The sequence below is a fragment of the Triticum aestivum genome, chromosome 7B (genome assembly GCF_018294505.1).
Source record: "Triticum aestivum cultivar Chinese Spring chromosome 7B, IWGSC CS RefSeq v2.1, whole genome shotgun sequence".
In the NCBI taxonomy this organism is placed as follows: Eukaryota; Viridiplantae; Streptophyta; class Magnoliopsida; order Poales; family Poaceae; genus Triticum; species Triticum aestivum.
The window spans coordinates 22156520-22165010 of record NC_057813.1 but is presented as its reverse complement, the minus strand read 5'-3'; positions in this window follow the sequence as shown (position 1 = coordinate 22165010).

Sequence of the window (8491 nt, the reverse complement as noted above, 5' to 3'; positions counted from 1 at the left end):
CACTCATCATAGACATCTCAAACTTCTCTGACATTAGCTTCCCAAACTTTTCACCAAAATGAGGGTTAGTTGAACCAAATATAATATCATCAACATAGATTTGGCACACAAATAGTTCACCATTAACCCTTTTAGTAAAAAGAGTAGAATCAATTTTCCCAATTTCAAAGCCTTTTTCAATAAGGAACTTGGTCAAGCATTTATACCATGCTCTAGGAGCTTGTTTAAGACCATAAAGAGCTTTGTGAAGTTTGTAAACATGATTGGGTTTCTTAGGATTGACAAAGCTGGGAGGTTGTTTAACATAAACTTCCTCCTCTATTTCACCATTTAGAAAAGCACTTTTAATGTCCATTTGGTACAAGGTGATATCATGATGATTAGCATAGGCAAGTAAGATGCGAATGGACTCAAGTCTAGCAACAGGGGCGTAAGTCTCACCATAGTCCATACCTTCGACTTGTGTGTAGCCTTGGGCGACGAGACGTGCTTTGCTGCAAACTACTTGTCCATCTTCATCTTGCTTGTTGCGAAACACCCATTTGGTACCGATGATGTTGTGGTTGTTGTCGGGCTTCTCAACCAATGTCCAAACTTGGTTCCTCTCAAAGTTGTGTAGCTCTTCATGCATAGCATTTATCCAATCCGGATCTTCCAATGCTTCTTCAACCTTCATAGGTTCAATGCTAGAAATGAAAGAATAGTTTTCACAAAAGTTAGCTAAACGAGTTTTAGAGCGAGTGATTCTCCCGGTTTGAATGTCATTGTAGATTTGCTTGACGGGATGATCTTTAGCAATTCTTGCTCGAACTCGTGATAGCTTTTTCTTGGGTCTTCGTTGAACATCTTCTTCATCTTGTTCTTCTTCTTGGCCTTCTTCATTGTTGACGTTGTCGTTCTCTTGTCATTGTGGAGAAGGAGGTTGTTGACGTTCATCTTGATGCACTTCCTCGTTTTCTTCATCTTGGTGTGTCCCACTTGTGGATGCTTCCGTATCAACTCTTGGTTCACCTTGTCGTGAAGTAGAAGCTTCCACTTGGAAGGACGAGGTACTCTCCTTCACCTCCGTTGGATGGACCTTGCAAATAGACAAGTCTTGGATTGCTTCTGAGGGATCTTTGTCTCCTACATCAATTGGAAATTGCTCTACTTGCGAGCCGTTAGATTCATCAAAATTCACATCTACCGTCTCTTCAACCTTTCGGGTGCATTTATTGTAGACATGGTAAGTGTGAGAGTTTGAGCCATAACCTAGTAGGAAACCTTCATGAGACTTAGGAGCAAATTTAGAACGACGATGCTTATCAAGAATGTAGCACTTTGAGACGAATACTCGAAAGTATCCAACTTGGGGTTTGTTAACGGTGAGGAGCTCGTACGCCGTCTTGCCGAGTAGCTTGTGATGATACAAGCGATTTGTTGCATGACAAGCTGTCTCAACCGCTTCTGCCCAAAAGTGCTTCGGCATCTTGTACTCATCAAGCATCGTTCTCGCCATTTCGATGAGCGTCCGGTTCTTCCTCTCAACAACTCTATTTTGTTGAGGTGTGTACGTAGCCGAGAACTCATGTGAAATCCCTTCTTCATCAAGAAAGGTGTCCACATTTGCGTTCTTGAACTCCGTTCCGTTGTCGCTGCGAACCTTCTTGATCTTCACTTCAAATTGGTTTGGGCCTTCCTAGCGAAGTTTTTGAAGATCTTTTGGACCTGCGATTTATCATCGAGAAATAACACCCACGTAAATCTGGAAAAATCATCAACTATAACTAGACCAAAAGAATTCCACCGAGACTCTTGTAAGAGTTGGGACCAAAAAGATCCATGTGAAGTAGCTCGAGTGGCCTCTTTGTGGTCATGATGTTCTTCATGGGATGCCTTCCTCCAACCTGTTTACCTGCTTGACAAGCACTGCAAAGTCTATCCTTATCAAATATGACATCATTAACTCCAAGGATATGATTTCCCTTAATAAGCTTGTCAAGGTTTCGCATACCAACATGACCTAATCGTCTATGCCATAACCAGCCTTTTGAGGATTTAGCAATGAAGCAAGTTTTAGGTTGAGCCTTTTTAGTGAAATCAACAATGTATAGATCACCTCTACGCACACCGGTAAAGACCATTTTATGATTATCTCGACGAAACACTTGGCAATCTACTTCAGTAAATAGGACATTGAAACCGAAATCAGCAAGTCTAAATACTGAAAGTAAGTTGTAACCAAGAGATTCAACGAGCATAACATTTTGTATGGAGCTATCATGTGATATGGCCACCTTACCGAGGCCAACCACCTTACCCTTTGAGTTGTCACCGAAAGTGACATACTTTCGAGGACTATCATTATCAGCAAGCTCACGAAACATGTCTTTATCTCCGGTCATGTGATCAGTACATCCACTATCAAGAACCCATTCCTTTCCTCCTGACATATATCCCCGAAGATTTGCCATAAGACCAAAATGTCTCATTGCATCATCAAGATCGAAGTCACTATCATCATCCTCATCATAGTATCCATGTTCAACATCGTCATGTGGTGGATCAAGTCCTAGAGAGGGTGATTCATTAGAATGAGTTTGACAATGATCTTGTCTATGAATTTTTATAGCTTCGGAAATAATATCACTAATAATACCAACATTTCCTTTGGCATGCATAAGGTTTGTAAGCTCAAATAGACGATCACCAAACATAGGATCACTAGTATTCATTTTACTCAAAGCAATGGACTTATGAAGAATTTCATCAAGATTTTTCAAGGAATAATCTGGAAATCGTTCCTCAAGAAATTTCCATATGGTGTAGGCACACTTAAAAGTAGGCAAGCTTCCAATCAAGTTTATAGGCAATCCTCTAATGATAAGTTTGGCAGTTCTAAGATTCCTAACCATGTCAATTGACTCATCATGGGTAGGATGCATAGGATCAACATAAGGTGCACAAGGACTAGCAATGTACTTGTTCAAATGATATTGATTGAAAATTACAAGCATCTCATTTTTCACTCGTGAAAATACTCTCCATCAAGAATAGGCACTCTATGTCTAAGACTCCCCAAAGTAGACTCATCCATCTTCCTCCAATGGTGATTAAACCAAGGAAATGGAGATCAATGCTCTGATACCACTTGTAGGACCTTGAGAAGAGGTGTCTAGAGGGGGGGTGATTAGACACTAAGAACCAAAGTTGCAGTTTTTAAGTTTCTTTAAAGTTTAAGTGGAGTTTAGGCACAAATTTAACATTCACAACACATAGCAAGCAAGCATGCAAAGAGTATATGAGCAGCGGAAAGTAAAGCATGCAACTTGCAAGAATGTAAAGGGAAGGGTTTGGAGGATTCAAACGCAATTGGAGACACGGATGTTTTTGGCATGGTTCCGATAGGTGGTGCTATCGTACATCCATGTTGATGGAGACTTCAACCCACGAAGGGTAACGGCTGTGCGAGCCCATGGAGGGCTCCACCCACGAAGGGTCCACGAAGAAGCAACCTTGTCTATCCCACCATGGCCGTCGCCCATGAAGGACTTGCCTCACTAGCGGTAGATCTTCATGAAGTAGGCGATCTCCTTGCCCCTACAAACTCCTTGGTTCAACTCCACAATCTTGTAGGAGGCTCCCAAGTGACACCTAGACAATCTAGGAGACACCACTCTCCAAGAAGTAACAAATGGTGTGTTGATGCTGAACTCCTTGCTCTTGTGCTTCAAATGATAGTCTCCCCAACACTCAACTCTCTCTCATAGGATTTGGATCTGGTGGAAAGAGGGTTTGAGTGGAAAGCAACTTGGGGAAGGCTAGAGATCAAGATTCATATGGTAGGAATGGAGTATCTTGGCCTCAACACATGAGTAGGTAGTTCTCTCTCAGAAATAGGATGTTGGAAGTGTAGGTTCAGTCTGATGGCTCTCTCCACGAATGAAGAGGAGGTGGAGGGGTATACATAGCCTCCACACAAAATCTAACCGTTACACACAATCTACCAAACTCGATGGGACCGAATCGTTAAACTCGGTCAGACCGATTTAGCAAATAATGTGACCGTTAGGGATTTCGGTGCGACCGAAATGCAACTCGGTAAGACCGATTCGGTTAGGGTTAGGGCATAACATAATCTCGGTAAGACCGATTACACAAACTCGGTGGGACCGATTTTGGTAATAAGCTTTCCAGAGAGTTGGTCAGGCAAACTCGGTTGGACCGATTATCAAACTCGGTGGGACCGATTTTGATAATAAGTTAACCAGAGAGTTTGCATTGTAATCTCGGTAGTACCGATTGCTCAAAATCGGTGAGATTGATGTTGATAATGGACATACACAGAGAGATTACAATCCCATCTCGGTGAGACCGAGATCCCTATCGGTGAGACCGATTTGCCTAGGGTTTGTGGCAGTGGCTAAGACATCAAAACTCGGTGGCGCCAGATAGGAAGAATCAGTGGGGCCGAGTTCGACTTTAGGTTTAGGACATATGTGTGGAAGTGGGAAAGTAGTTGAGGGTATTTGGAGCATATCACTAAGCACTATGGAGCAAGAAACTCATTAAGCAACACCTCATCCCTTCTTGATAGTATTGGCTTTTCCTATAGACTCAATGTGATCTTGGATCACTAAAATGTAAAATGAAGAGTCTTGAGCTTGAAGCTTGAGCCAATCCTTTGCCCTTAGCATCTTGAAGGAGTTCCCACATCCTTTAGTCCATGCCACTCCATTGTTGAACTTATCTGAAACATACTAGATAAAAGTGTTAGTCCAACAAGAGATATGTTGACATTAATTACCAAAACCACCTAGGGAGCACTTGTGCTTTCACACCCCCTCCTTTGGGACAAGGGTTCGCACCCCCTGTAACATCACACCCATATAATCCAGTCGACTGCCTCCGGGCACTAAGACGTAGGGTTGTTACTTCCTCTGAGAAGGGCCTGAACTCATAAATCCCGTGTGTACACCTTCACCATAGCTAAGATCTTGCCTCTCCATACCTACCCCCCCTTTCTACTATCAGTCTTAGAACCATGACATGCGCTGTAGTCAAAACCCTCTCCTCATCCTGCGAACCACCGCGCGCATGGGCGAGGGAGAGGCGTAGTAAGCAAGCTTCTCCTCGTTCGGTGAGTTGACGGGACACGTCAAAGCAGTACTAGTACTAGTAGTCCATATTGCGTCCTCTCCGATTAATATGGCTTAATTTGAAACGAGAAAAATACACTTGCGGTCAACGTATGTAACAATACGCTCTTTACAGTCACTATATATAGTTTTGTGGTGATTATACGATCACTACCTCATCGTAGAGCACCGTATTGCACCCTACTGACCGGCCACATAGTCGATGTGTTACTTTGTTGACTGGTTAAATTGTCACTTGGTTTTTGGGTCCCACCTATCAGATGGCAGAGCAAAGAAATCAGTTAAACAAAACTTTACGCAAGCGCGACACGAGTCCAACCCTTGCGCGCGAACTGCCCTGGCTGTGTATGTGAGTGCATGCACGTGTACTCCCTCGGTCTTCCAACAAAGAGTGTACATCGGCTATAAAACAAAGAGTGTAGTACATGATGTACATCTACACTTCCAATGCATTTAGCCTTTAATCTAAATTGATATTGATTGACTAATGCACCAACTTGTGCTATACGTATAGGCTACATGTCTATCCTTAATTACAGCATGCAACGGCCTTCATTTAATCTTCTTCTCTCAATGGTCGCATGCACACATAAGTCTGCTACTTTTGGGCATTAATTATGCCCTGGTCAATGTGTAAATCTCTAAATGTACAGTCTTTCATGGACGTAGGGAGTAGGTTGAGCACTTGAGCGTGAGCGTGCGTGTTGCGTCATGTGCTGCATGCCGCATGGGTGCATGAGTGTTGCGTGCGTCCATGTGTACGTGTGAGTGTTGCATGTTGCATGCATGCATGCATGCATGGGGCTTACTCCCTCCCATTGACATGTTCATATTTCAAGCTTCCTCTGTTCCCTCCATATGGTGATACTCCCTCTGTTCCCAAATACGGAGTAAAAGCCTCCCTCTGTTCCCAAATACGGAGTATTTGTCTTTCTACAGATTTCAACAAGTGACTAGGTACGGAGCAAAATGAGTGAAGTGAGCGTAGATGCATAGGGATATTGTAGAAAGGAAGTCCTCGTGATCCATTATTCCCCATCTCGGTCAGAGAGAACTATTCAACTAGTCTTCGCAGTGAAGGTATATCCTAGTAGTAGTACTAGTAGAATTGAGATTTAATGCACTTTCTTCCCCGTCTTCCACTCTTCTTCCTCCTCTCTTCTTCTTCCTCCTCTCTTCCCCATCGTCGTCCGCACACCATTTACCCCCGCTCACTACTCGCCCGCCCACGCCATCTTCCTTGGTAGCTCGCGCGTACCATATCCCCCCGCTCACTGCTCGGCCACACGAGGAGAAGCTTCTTTGCTCACCCGCCCGAATCCACTTCCCCGCTAGCTCGCAGGCACCGAAAACCCCAATGGAAGAACCGACTGACACTCAGAGCCACGATTGGAATTCCCTCCCTGATGTTCTCTTGGAGAAGATTGTAATCGTATGGACCTACTCAGCACCATCCGTCTGGCCGCATACTCGGTCTCTTTGTACCATCTACTCATCTGCAACCGGCCGGCTCTTTTCAAGACACCCTGCTTGATGATGCCCGATCCTTGCAGGTGGCGCAGACACCGACTTGACGATCCTACGGAGGTTGTCGTGGTGCCCCTCTAGATGCTACCACTACCCGTCCACCTGTCCTTCATGCGCGGCCACTACTGGGCGAGCATGAAGGCCAACTGGATCGTCCTCATCCACCAATCCGGTAGTCTGTGGTGTCTCCTGGATATCTACACCCAGCGAGAGATCACCCTTCCATCGTTGGATACCGCCGCCATCGAGCCTCGCGGCCCGCCGGACACTCCTGCCTACTACGCACGAGACGCGTCAAGCTTTTGGCTCGACCTTTGTTTGCTGAAAGTTGTAATCTGCGAAGTGCCCACACCATCAGAAGACTACATGGATTACAAGCTCATTGCCTTGTTCAACATGGGATTAGTCTATCTGGAATCCGGTCGCCATACATGGTTATGGCTCATCATCAATCCTGTTTGAGGCAACATTTCTGTCTGATGCTATAGTGCATGATGGCATCATTTACGCGATCGACGCATAGATTGGTTGCCTATACTGGTGGAATCTATCATCGTGTAATTGTTCTATCTCATCTCATCTTTACCTTATGAATACGACTACCTGTTCATTATTACCAATTTAGAATACATAGTATGTCTATAACCACATCATTGCTATATGTTCCTCTCATTTCCTAGATTTTTATGACCACACATGTTATTGTTAGAGTTGATATGAGAACAATTGGCATCTAATGATTGTTAGAATACATATTATGAGCATAACATCATGATTGCTATATGTTACTCTTGTTTACAAGATTTTTATAAAAACGCATGTTATTTCCTTAGAGTTGATATGAGAACAATAGTAGTAAGTGCTATGGTAGAATATGAGTAGGCTCTGTCATACTCCCTCCGTTCCAAAATAGCTGACCCAACTTTATACTAAAGTTAGTATAAAGTTGGGTCATCTATTTTGGAATGGAGGGAGTAGCTGTTTTCCTCTCATTGTTACATGATGTTTGAACCATGACATATTGCTAGAATATGAAAGCCATTGGCTTATTTTTTAACTTGGGGTATGATTATGACCACGGCATTGCAATTCTCTATCTATGATATGTGTCACTGTTATAATAATCTTAATTCCACACATACTCTGAACATGATTGTTTATTTTTGTCCTTTTGGTCTCCAATTTGAATTGTTGCAGTAGACGCAAATGCACTGGCCTTCATGATTCCAGGACCTGGAATCATATCAGATGATGGGTGGTGGTTTATCGCTCGTTCAGCTGATGGCGGTCATTTGATGCTCATTCGCATGTACCAAATTGACCAAACCATTACATCAAACCACATGCAGTACAATGCGTGGGGCGTTCGTGACATTGATGGCTATGGCTGCTTCGTGTTCGAGAAAGATCCCAGCTCCGTTGGGCCAGTCGTATTCAACTGGAGGCGGGTTTACAGCTTCGGCAACCACTCCTTGTTCCTTGGTCTCAATTATCCGATCATCCAACCAATCATCGATCATATCACCAGTGATGATTACCGTGCTATGCAACTTCCATTCGCGAGGGGGGACTGTCTTTACACATCATACCATGGGTTTCTTGAATCACCATATCCAGAGATTCTTCGACACAGCTTGTTGCCAGATAATCTTCAGTGTGTGAAAGGCATCAAGCTTCCATGCGATGGATGGATTTTGCAAACCTGACATGCAGCGATGTGGTTCATGCCAACAACAAATATGCACAACTTGATTTGTGCTGATATCTAGACTGAGCCATGTATTCTGCTGCTGTAGCACGACCCTCTTTCGTTGGATATTATGTAC